The sequence below is a fragment of the Lissotriton helveticus genome, chromosome 3_1, assembly GCF_964261635.1.
Source record: "Lissotriton helveticus chromosome 3_1, aLisHel1.1, whole genome shotgun sequence".
NCBI lineage: Eukaryota > Metazoa > Chordata > Amphibia > Caudata > Salamandridae > Lissotriton > Lissotriton helveticus.
Genome location: NC_136061.1, coordinates 450,395,743 through 450,406,103, shown reverse-complemented (window position 1 = coordinate 450,406,103; position 10,361 = coordinate 450,395,743). Strand labels below are relative to the sequence as shown.

Sequence of the window (10,361 nt, the reverse complement as noted above, 5' to 3'; positions counted from 1 at the left end):
CACAGCGATAGTGTGTCAGAAAAAATCAGCTGCAAGAAGAGCGATACGTAGATTTCTTCAGTTCTTTTCTTCCAGATTCCAGCAGCAGGGAAAACTTCCAGAGGGCCACAACAGGAAAAGACACCTCCTGGAAGGTCGGAACTCTCAGCAATAAAGTTCAGGGGAGCTGGGGTTGAAGTCTTTGTGTTCCTGAGACTTCAGTACACAGGCCCTTGGAGATCTTCTTCAGGAAGGTTCACAGCAAAGTTCCAGTCTTTGTTCTTTCCTTGGCAGAAACAGCAACTGCAGGTCAACCCCACACAGCACACAGCAAAGGGGCAATACTCCTCTTCACAGCTCTTCAGCTCATCTCCTTGGCAAGGTCTCTTGAGTCCAGAAGTACTCTAAAGTTCAGGGGTTTCTGGTGTAATACCTATACCCCCAAATTAATTATTTTTTTCTCTTTGTGCAAGCATCTCTGACCCCAGTCCATACCAGTTTGTAGTATCCTGGTTCTAAAGTGGTTCTTGCTATGGCAGTGGAATTCTCCCTGAATGATGTAATCTGGAATGTTGTGAGCGAGAGGCTACAGTTGAGAAGGGCTGAGCAGCATGCTGGCTGCTCCTGGTGGGGCTGAACTACAGGATTTATAACTACTACAATAAATACTACTGAAACACTAAAAAAAGAGAAATGTGATAAAACAGAAACACATAAACCATTACCCATCCTCCTTTCTATATATAAACAAAGAGAAGATTGACACAGAAAAAGAGACAAATAAAGAATAGAAGGAGAAACCACCAATGACTACCACCTGCACACCTACTGGCCAGACAGGTATGCGAAGAGGCAAGTCAGAGCAGGAGTAAACAAGGAGATAGCGAAGAAGAGAAATACAATAGATTACTCACACTTCTCCATCATGTAATGATAACTGAATAATAAATAGAGAACAGCACTGGGCTATAGTGTAGACAACTAAATAAAGCGTAACATTAGTGTAAGAACAAAACGCCCAGTGTAACGTAAACCGTGCACCAAGGTAATGGGACTGGAACCCAAACCAAACACTCATTAATGGGAACAACTTTCTTGTGCAGGGGTAACCTCGAGTGGACGTAAGACATAGTTTACTGTTACAGTCAGAAAACACCCACTCTGTAAAACGTAAACATGCACAAGATAATGAGGGTATAAGACAGTGTGGACGCACATCGTGTGGAGGTAACAAGTTGTGCAGAAAGCAAAGGGACTAAAACCATTGCGTCACAGCTCTATGGAGGTAACAATATCATGCGCTGTTGCAACGGGACTGGACCCGTGCGACACGCCTCATGTAAAGACATTGTGTACAGTAACAACGGGACTAGGACCCATGCTCTACACCTAATGTGTAGGTGACAACAATGTGCACCGAAACATTGGGGAAAAACAACCCAAAGAACGCACCTCGAGAAGAGGAAAAATTGTTGTGCACTGTGGTAAACGACTAAAACCTAGCGTAAAGAATAGTGTAATGCACATAACAATGGGAGAAGACCCAACAGACACACCTCACGGATGTAGAAAATAGAAACCTTCTCTGGGATCCCACTGATACTTGGTCCTTTTAAACCAACAAAGAAGAAATTGGCACAGAAGCTGAAATATAAAAGTAGCATCTTTATTAACCTCAAATGAGGGAAACTACGTCACACAGAAGCCTTAGCAAATGAATGAGGCAGTCTGAGGAGTACAGAAAACGGGGGCCTTATATATGCTTAGGGTTACATAGTCAGCATAAGACCAAGGGGCAGTCCTGGCACATGTAAGCATTAAAAAATGACTAAGATGGGCATGCAAGATTTGCTTGCTCGACAAAGTGGGAGGAGCTAACAGTTGCTAATTCTGGTGAACACATCCTGACATTTACAGACTAGAAACAGTTGCAAGGATAGCTTCAAGCTCAACTGAGCATGTGCGAATGTGGAAGATGCTAAATATAGTTTGTTTCTAGGTAGATTACAAGAGCAGTTAACACTGAGAGAGGACAGAGCACATGGCGAGCACGTGGCAGCACATGGCAAACAAGATGGCTGCCAGAAATACAAAATGGATTTCAGCTCATGCTAACAAATCCCTCCAATATTTAACACGGAGATGTTGTGTGTTAGCAGTCTAGTAGCTGGGTGGGAGGAGCTAGGTGGTCAGGGACAGGAAGAGGCGGAGTAGGGACAGGATGAGGGCAGTTAGAGTAGGGACAGGGAAGACACTGGAAGTAGATAATAAAGCTCCAGTTGAAATACAACAAGTGTCTGTATTTACTTGTAGCAAGATGCTACAACTGGTAACGAGGGTGGGATAGAAATGACAGAAGCCTACAGAACCCCATCAGAGCGCCCTGTCCCCTGCAGCGTCGAAAAGAAGAGCCCGCTGCCGTGTGATGCTGCCAGTTGAAAGAGGAGATCAGCAGCAGGTGACCCTGCCCCTCCCGTGATTGTGGGAGCCCAGAGGGAGCTGCTACCACGAGCGCTGAAACGCTCAAAAAGAAGAAGCCTTTCGCGCCGAAAGCGTGAGTCCCGCCCGATGCGTGAGCTTTGGCACGCTATCGGCGCCGAAGAGCGGGAACCTAGAAAGTGAGTTGGGAGCCTACCCCAACCTCACCTGATGACTGCTGTGGCCGAAGAAGAGTAAATCCTGAAGTGGACTGCCCCACGAATGTCCGTTGCCAAGCGCTGCTGAGCGCTGTGAAATTGGAGCCCGAGTGAGCTCCGACGTCGGAAAACCTCACGCCAGATGCGTGAGGTTTGGCACGCCGCTGCCGAAAGACCCTGCAAAGTAAGGCGGGAGCCCCCACCTCACCTGACTGTAGCAGTGACCAGAGGGAGCCAAATTTGGAGGGTGCTGCTCCTGAAAACGACTGCCGGTGAGTCCTGTGTGAAGAAAAGAAGTCGAATGAAGAGAGAGAAAGTAGTGCCTGCAGATAACCACGGCGGCCATCTTTGAGTCAGGCAACTTTTGGGACACCTTCCCTGTGCAAACTGTAGGCGGCCATTTTAAGGTCAGGCGAACCAAGTTCAGCAACAAGCATTGGCGAACATAATAAAACAAGCATTGGTAACCATAAGGAAACAAGCATTGGTAACCAGAAAGAAACAAGCACTGTCAAAAACAAATGTACAAGCATTGGTGATAAGAGACAAACAAGCATTAACGAGAGCAAATAACAAGCATTGGCGAGAAGAGGTACAAACAAGCATTGACAAGTCTCCAACACTACCTTTTGTGGTCCCACAATGTCGCTATCACCGCGGCGAGGTGACGTCAAGCTCCTCTTTGCAGGACGATCACATTTGAGGGCCAGTCACCATAACAACAGGTGGAAGCATGGGCCCCAAGTGGCAGGAATGGCTCGAAGACTTCGAGGACTACCTCGAAGGATCCAAAGTGACGGTTGACAAGGACAAGCTGATAGCTCTCCGGAATCTAGCTGGGCGTGAAATCAGTAAACTGATCAAGGATCTCCCTGCCGCAGACACTGGAACGTATGACAAAGTGCGCGACGCACTAAACAAAAGATTCCTCCATAAAAAGAACGTGGACTACGAGCGCCATGCCTTCCATCAGGCACGTCAAGGAAAAGACGAGGCAATGAGCACATTCATCACTCAACTGCGGCGATTATCGAGGCACTGCGACTTCGACAATTTTTCAACTGACGCCGCCATCAAATCTCAGATCATAGAGGGGTGCCACTCAGAATCCCTCAGGAGACGACTACTGAGAAAGCCGCAAGAACTGGACGACATTGAGGAACTGACTCGTGTCTACGATCAGGCTGAAGAGCATGCTGCCACCATTGAATCGGGACGCAAAGTGAGCAGTGAGCAGGCACATCGAGTTCAAGACCGGGGTGGCGGGCGAAGACGCTCGAGAGACAGTCAGTGGACATCGCGACCGTCGTCTCGCTCAAGGCGCTCAGATCACAGGAGGCGGGAAACCGGCCGAAGAGAGAAGAAACCTGAAAGGACAAGGATGTGCTTCAGGTGCGGATATGACTACCCTCATGTGGATGTTTGCCCTGCCATGGGCCAGCGGTGCAGAAAGTGTGGTCGTACAAACCATTTCGAAGCAATGTGTGGCGAATACAACAAAGAAAGGCGAAGTGGGACCGGGAGGTCGTCCCGATCAGACACCAGAAAGCACCATGTTAGAGCCGTCAATGACACAGACGCAGATTCCTCCAGCTCGCCTCATTCCAGCAGGGAGTCGCACAGATCGCGATGGGACCGCAGATCCCCGTCCCGGAGCTCCAGATCTTCATCTCGAGGCTCCGAATACACGAAGCACTATGCAAACATGATCGCAGACCCAGATCAATTGAAGAAGTACCCTCGGTTGCACATCAAAGTGGGGAATCACGACACCAAATTCGTGATGGACAGCGGGGCTTCGCTGAACTACATCCCTGTCACCGAGTACGAGAGGATGCGCCCCAAGCCATCGCTTGCTCATGCACCTGTACGCGTCTACACCTGGATGTCAAAGAAACCCCTGCAATGTCTCGGCAAATTCCCGACTACACTTGCACATGACAACGTCACTATTGATGCAGTCATCCATGTCATCAAAGGACCCGAGGCTGACTGTTTGCTCAGCCTGCCGACTGCGGAGCATCTCCGTCTCGTGGAGATCCTCTTCAAAGTCTGTGATGACCAGATCATTGTCAATCGTTTTCCTCGCCTTTTCATTGGGCTAGGGAAGCTAAAGAACCGTCAGATACACCTACATGTCAACAAGCAAATCAGGCCTGTTGCTCAGCACCCCCGGCGCGTTCCTTTCCACCTTCAAAAGGCTGTCGAAGAGATCAATGACCTCCTGTCTGCCGACATCATTGAACGCACGGACGGTCCGACCCCGTGGGTTTCGCCGGTAGTCGTTGTACCAAAAAAGGGCAACACCAGCAAAGTGAGACTGTGTGTCGACATGCGCATCCCCAACACTGCGATAGAACGTGAACGCCATCCAGGGCCACTTCTATGCGACATGATCTCGGCATTGAACGGCGCCAAAGTATTCTCTAAATCGGACCTAAACAAGGGCTATCACCAGCTGGAACTGGACGCCCAGTCACGCCCCATCACAACTTTTGCTACGCACCTGGGACTCTTTCGATATAAGAGACTAAGCTTTGGGGTGTCTTCAGCTGCTGAAATTTTCCAAGAAGCTATCAGACAGATCATCCAAAACATCCCCAATACGCTCAATTACAGCGATGACATCCTTGTCTATGGCTCCAAAACCCGTGAACACGACATTGCACTCAACCGCGTCTGTCATGCCCTGCTTGATGCGAACTTAACCCTGAACAAGGACAAGTGCGAATTTCACCAATCTACACTGAAATTCTTCGGTCACATCTTCTCAGGAGCGGGAATGAAACCTGACCCAGAAAAAGTGGCATCCTTGAACAACGCCAAGTGTCCTCAGGACGTCAGCGATCTAAGGTCCTTCCTGGGAATGGCTAGCTATTGCGCCGGGTATATCCGGGACTACGCGACCATCAGCCACCCGCTCCGCACCTTGACCAAGCAAGGGCAACCCTTTGAATGGACTCCTCAGTGTGAGCAAGCATTCACAGAGATCAAGAGGGCCGTGGAGTCGGCCGATAACCTTTCCTACTTCAACCCCAGACGCATGACTGAAGTCACCGTAGATGCCAGCCCCGTAGGGTTGGGGGCCATCTTAGCACAATATGACCATGACTCTGACCAGAGACGTATTGTTGCTTATGCTAGCCGCAGCCTGTCCGACCCTGAGAAGGCGTACTCACAGCCTGAGAAGGAGAGCCTTGCAGTGGTCTGGGCATGTGAACATTTTCATGTCTTCCTATACGGCAAACACTTTACCCTGATCACGGATCACCAGGCGCTAGTCACCATCTACGGCAACCCCCGTGCAAAAATGCCCCCCAGAATTGAGAGGTGGGGCCTGAGGCTTCAGGAGTATACCTTCACGATCGTACACAAGCCGGGAAAGTCTAAAAACCCAGCAGACTACATGTCTCGACATCCGCCTGCGTCAACCACCTCTCACCCTTCGATTGCTGAGGAATACATCCATTTCGTAGCTGACCAGGCGCTACCTCCTGCCATTCCAATGGATGTGATCCGAGACGCCACCACGCAGGACACCATCCTGCAAAAGGTTCTCAGCAAGATTCGAGCCAACAAGTGGAGACATGACCCTCAGGATGAAGACAGTGAGCTGGACACCAAACACGAGCTGCAAGCATTCCGGCATGTCCATGAAGAACTGTCGGTGACCTTGCTCATGAAGGTCACCGGGGAGTTGTATCCACGAAGCGAGCGCTCAGGGAGCGTGTGTGGTTTCCTCTACTAGACCAAATGGTGGAATCCACCCTGAAAGACTGTCACCCGTGCCAACTGACAAGCAAAGGTGATCCCCCGGCCCCACTGCAAATGACCCCCTTACCGGCGGGAGTATGGCAAGAAATTGCTGTGGACTTCTACGGACCATTGTCCTCTGGCAAGTACGTGATAGTCATAGTTGATGAGTACTCTCGCTTCCCATTCGCACAGTTAGCACTCTCCACCGGTGCCTCCAGTACTCTTAAGGTGCTGGATGAATTATTTGCCACCTGGGGTGTCCCTAGAGAGGTGAAGACAGACAATGGTCCTCCCTTCAATGGACATGACTTTGAAGCATATGCCCGACACTTGGACTTCCATCATAGGAAAGTCACACCCCTTTGGCCACAAGCAAACGGCACCGTTGAACGCTTCATGGCCACAATCAAGAAAACATTTCAGCAGGCCTGTGCCGAAAAGAAGGACCTGCAGATCGCTCTCAATGAGGTCCTCAGGGCCTACAGGACAACTCCCCACTCAACTACTGGCAAGTGTCCTGCCACGCTGATGTTAGGTCGCCCCATGAGAAACCCAATCCCAACCTGGGATGGAGCACTGCGAGCTATATCACCCACCCACAACCATCTAGAGATGGCAGAGATGGACAAGAGAAATAAGGACAAGATGAAGTCGTATGCCGACGCAAAGCGAAGAGCAAGATCACCTTCTGTGGACAAAGGAGACTATGTACTAGTGAAACAAGACCAACAGAAGAAAACAGACTGTCGTTTTCGCGATGAACCACTACTGGTCACTCGACAGAAAGGCACCATGCTGACGGCGGAGTCTGACCACCGTCGAGTTACGAGAAATGTGTCTCACTTTAAGAAGTGCTCCCAGGACTCGACCGGATCATTGCTTGACCCCACTGTGTCACCAGATCCTGGAACCCCTGATCAACATGATCTAGAGGCTCTGAATAAATTGGAGATACCCCAGACTGAACAGGACACTGTCGAAATGAATGTAAGGCCGCGCCGCAATGCTCAGCGACCAAAGAGACTCATTGAAGAGATATGATTGAATATGTTATCAGTTTTGTTAAGAAAGGGGGAGATGTTGTGTGTTAGCAGTCTAGTAGCTGGGTGGGAGGAGCTAGGTGGTCAGGGACAGGAAGAGGCGGAGTAGGGACAGGATGAGGGCAGTTAGAGTAGGGACAGGGAAGACGCTGAAAGTAGATAATAAAGCTCCAGTTGAAATACAACAAGTGTCTGTATTTACTTGTAGCAAGATGCTACAGGAGAGGTCAGACACAACTCAGGGAGAGGTCAAAAGTTGTGCATTGTAGGAGGGGGACTACAGTCCAAGCCACACACCTTGTATACTTTGAGGTAAAACATTGTGCAATGTAACAATAAACAATTAAAAAATAGAAAATAAATATAAATAAAAAATAGAGCACAGAGTACAAAATCCAGCAACACAATAATACATGTAAAAACGTGATCGAAAGTGACACAAAATGTAATGAACAAAACAACGCTGGTGAGTGATCTCTCACCCGGACTATGCTGGATATAGATTATGTGAAAGCAGGAAACCCATGAACTGATGGATCATCTCTAAACTAAAAGATAAATTCCAACTTGGCACACTAGGTGGCAATGTAACCTTGTACATAGCATAAAATAAAGAAACACAGTTCATGTTGAAATGTCACCATCGCTCGAAAAGTCTTTAAAACGTGTACTGCCAAAAGGAGAAATCTTCCTGTTAATGGTTCATTATGTCCACATGGAAAACGGCCACAAGACACAACGATTGTGTCACCGGATGATAATCCATTAGTTAAAAGGGACTTCCATTCACCTCCGGTGTACAAAACAACATCCTCTGTGCTTCTCCGGCGACATTAACGTTGGCATGGAAACAGCATACCAAAATTGTACAAGCTGCATGCTGACGTAGTCGCGGAAAGCAGAGAAGAAATGCGAAGAGGCATCACGTTCATCTGAAGCCTAGACGGAGAAGGCAGTAAAAACGTGGTTGGCAAAGTAAATATGAACCAGGAAACTCATTGTAAATGATGCAGCAAAATGGCAAAACCTAAGTTGGAGGCACGCTGTATGACGCTGCGCCGGGTGGCTCCCAGCATCAGCGTGCACCAAAACAACAATGAGATTCACAGGAGCTGAGAAGAATGCTTGTGTTGCAAAAGCTGTGTAGAGCTATTCACAGCAAGAAGAGCACGAGACAAAGAACATCCAATATCCTCAAAGGTAAGTGCGTGTAGTCTCGAGCTACTCATTTTTAAAATTTCGAAAATGAAGGTTAGGTAAAGCTGGAGACAAGGGGTCTCAGCGTAGCCCAACAAACTAAGACAAATTGCGTCTTACCTCACATGGCCCCCCTTGCGTTGCCGACAAAAACTGCAACTGAGACTTTGAAGAACAGTGGACATTCCCTCCTCCTAGGCATGCCATTACTGCTTGCCTACAAGTTCTTATCCCTTTGCTTATGAAGTGTGGCGTCAGTAATTGGCGCTGTTATGTTTGTAACTCTCTGCAGATGCACAAAAGGTGTAATATGGTTTTGTCAGCTTCCTTGCATAAACGGCATGTTGTCTGGCCTGGCAATCTTTTCCAAGGGGGAAGGTGCTGCACTGATGGTAAAATGCCCATTCGGAGATGGAGATATTTTTCTTTCTTCCTCTGGTTGAAGCCTACACCTAGGTAGGATTGTGACGTAGCTTTGCACAACGAACCATCCATGGGTTCTTTTTGTGAGGACCGCTGTCTTCTAGTAATGATAGTTGTTGGTTGGTTAAGGCTTGCGCCAAAGCCAGGCAGAAACCACCACTCTAGTCAGGGCAAGGTAGTTACATGCCAAAGATAACTCCTGCTCACCCCCTTGGTAGATTGGCACAAGCAGTCAGGCTTATCCCAGAGGCAATGTGTAAAGCGTTTGCTCAACACACACACACAGCAGCAACACACTAGGCACACCACAAAAAGGAACTCCACACAAAGTTATATATATAAAATAGCCTTTGTTTTACCATAAACACATTAGATCATAATCACACAGGTACACTGCGCCAACTGCACTGGGCAATATTTACAGGGGCTTATTTACACCAGAGAGGGCCACGTGGGCCACTGTCAGAATCAGCACTTAGTAGAAATAGCACTTAGTAGAAATAGCACTTCTAGAACATAGTATAATTGTAACACAAAAGAACACAACCAGTAATCACTGGTAAAAGGTAGGTATACACTACGCAATACTAGTCACCATAGGCATAGATCACGCAGGTAAACATAAACTCGCTAGCATAAACCATACTAGGCAAAACAACCTCCTAAGCATAAAAACACAGTTAGAGGTATCACAGGCATAAAGGCATTGCACATTACGCATAAATCACATTAGGCCTAACCAGGGTACACCAAGCGAGGGCACCACACATGAGGACTGTCCCCCAGGCCAACCGGCCTTCCACAGGTGCTCAAATGCCTGATGTCCAGAATGTCTGGGCTGGCTGCGCACTCAGCGAAAGCAACAAAGGAAAAGAACAGGCCTAAACGTGGCAGCTGCCCAAGAGGGGCACGGGCATTCACTGTGGCCCCTGTAGGAGACTGCGCAAACGTTGCAGCTGCCTCTGCCCGGCGGGGCAGCTGTAGAATTGCCCAAACAAACAAGTTCTGGCACTACAGTGCCTCTGGGCCTCGCGGTGGCTTTTAGGTGTCTCCGCTGGGACTTTTAACTGGGCATGAAATGAAATGAAATGAAAACAAATTTATATAGCGCTACTAAGCCCAATGGGCGTCAAGGCGCCTAACCAAAAAAGAAACTAGCTATGGCAAATCTGCTCTCATTGTGGATAGGCCTTGATAAAGCACCAAGTTTTGAGCGCTTTTTTAAAAAGGGACAAAGATGGTTGGGCCTTAATTTCCAGAGGGAGAGAGTTCCAAAGCCTAGGAGCAACGATGGAGAATGCTCTACTGCCCCAACGGACCTTCCTCGCAC

At 48.4% G+C, this 10,361-nt stretch overlaps 1 long non-coding RNA gene across 1 annotated transcript in view; it reads left to right on the top strand.

Moving 5' to 3' along the window:
* Positions 1-8,392: 8,392 nt before the first annotated feature.
* LOC144824587 (uncharacterized) overlaps positions 8,393-10,361 on the top strand; it is a 100,859-nt gene continuing 98,890 nt past the window's right edge. The window contains exon 1 of the long non-coding RNA XR_013609022.1: positions 8,393-8,611. This is a non-coding gene — a long non-coding RNA (uncharacterized LOC144824587). The remainder of the gene's footprint in view (positions 8,612-10,361) is intronic.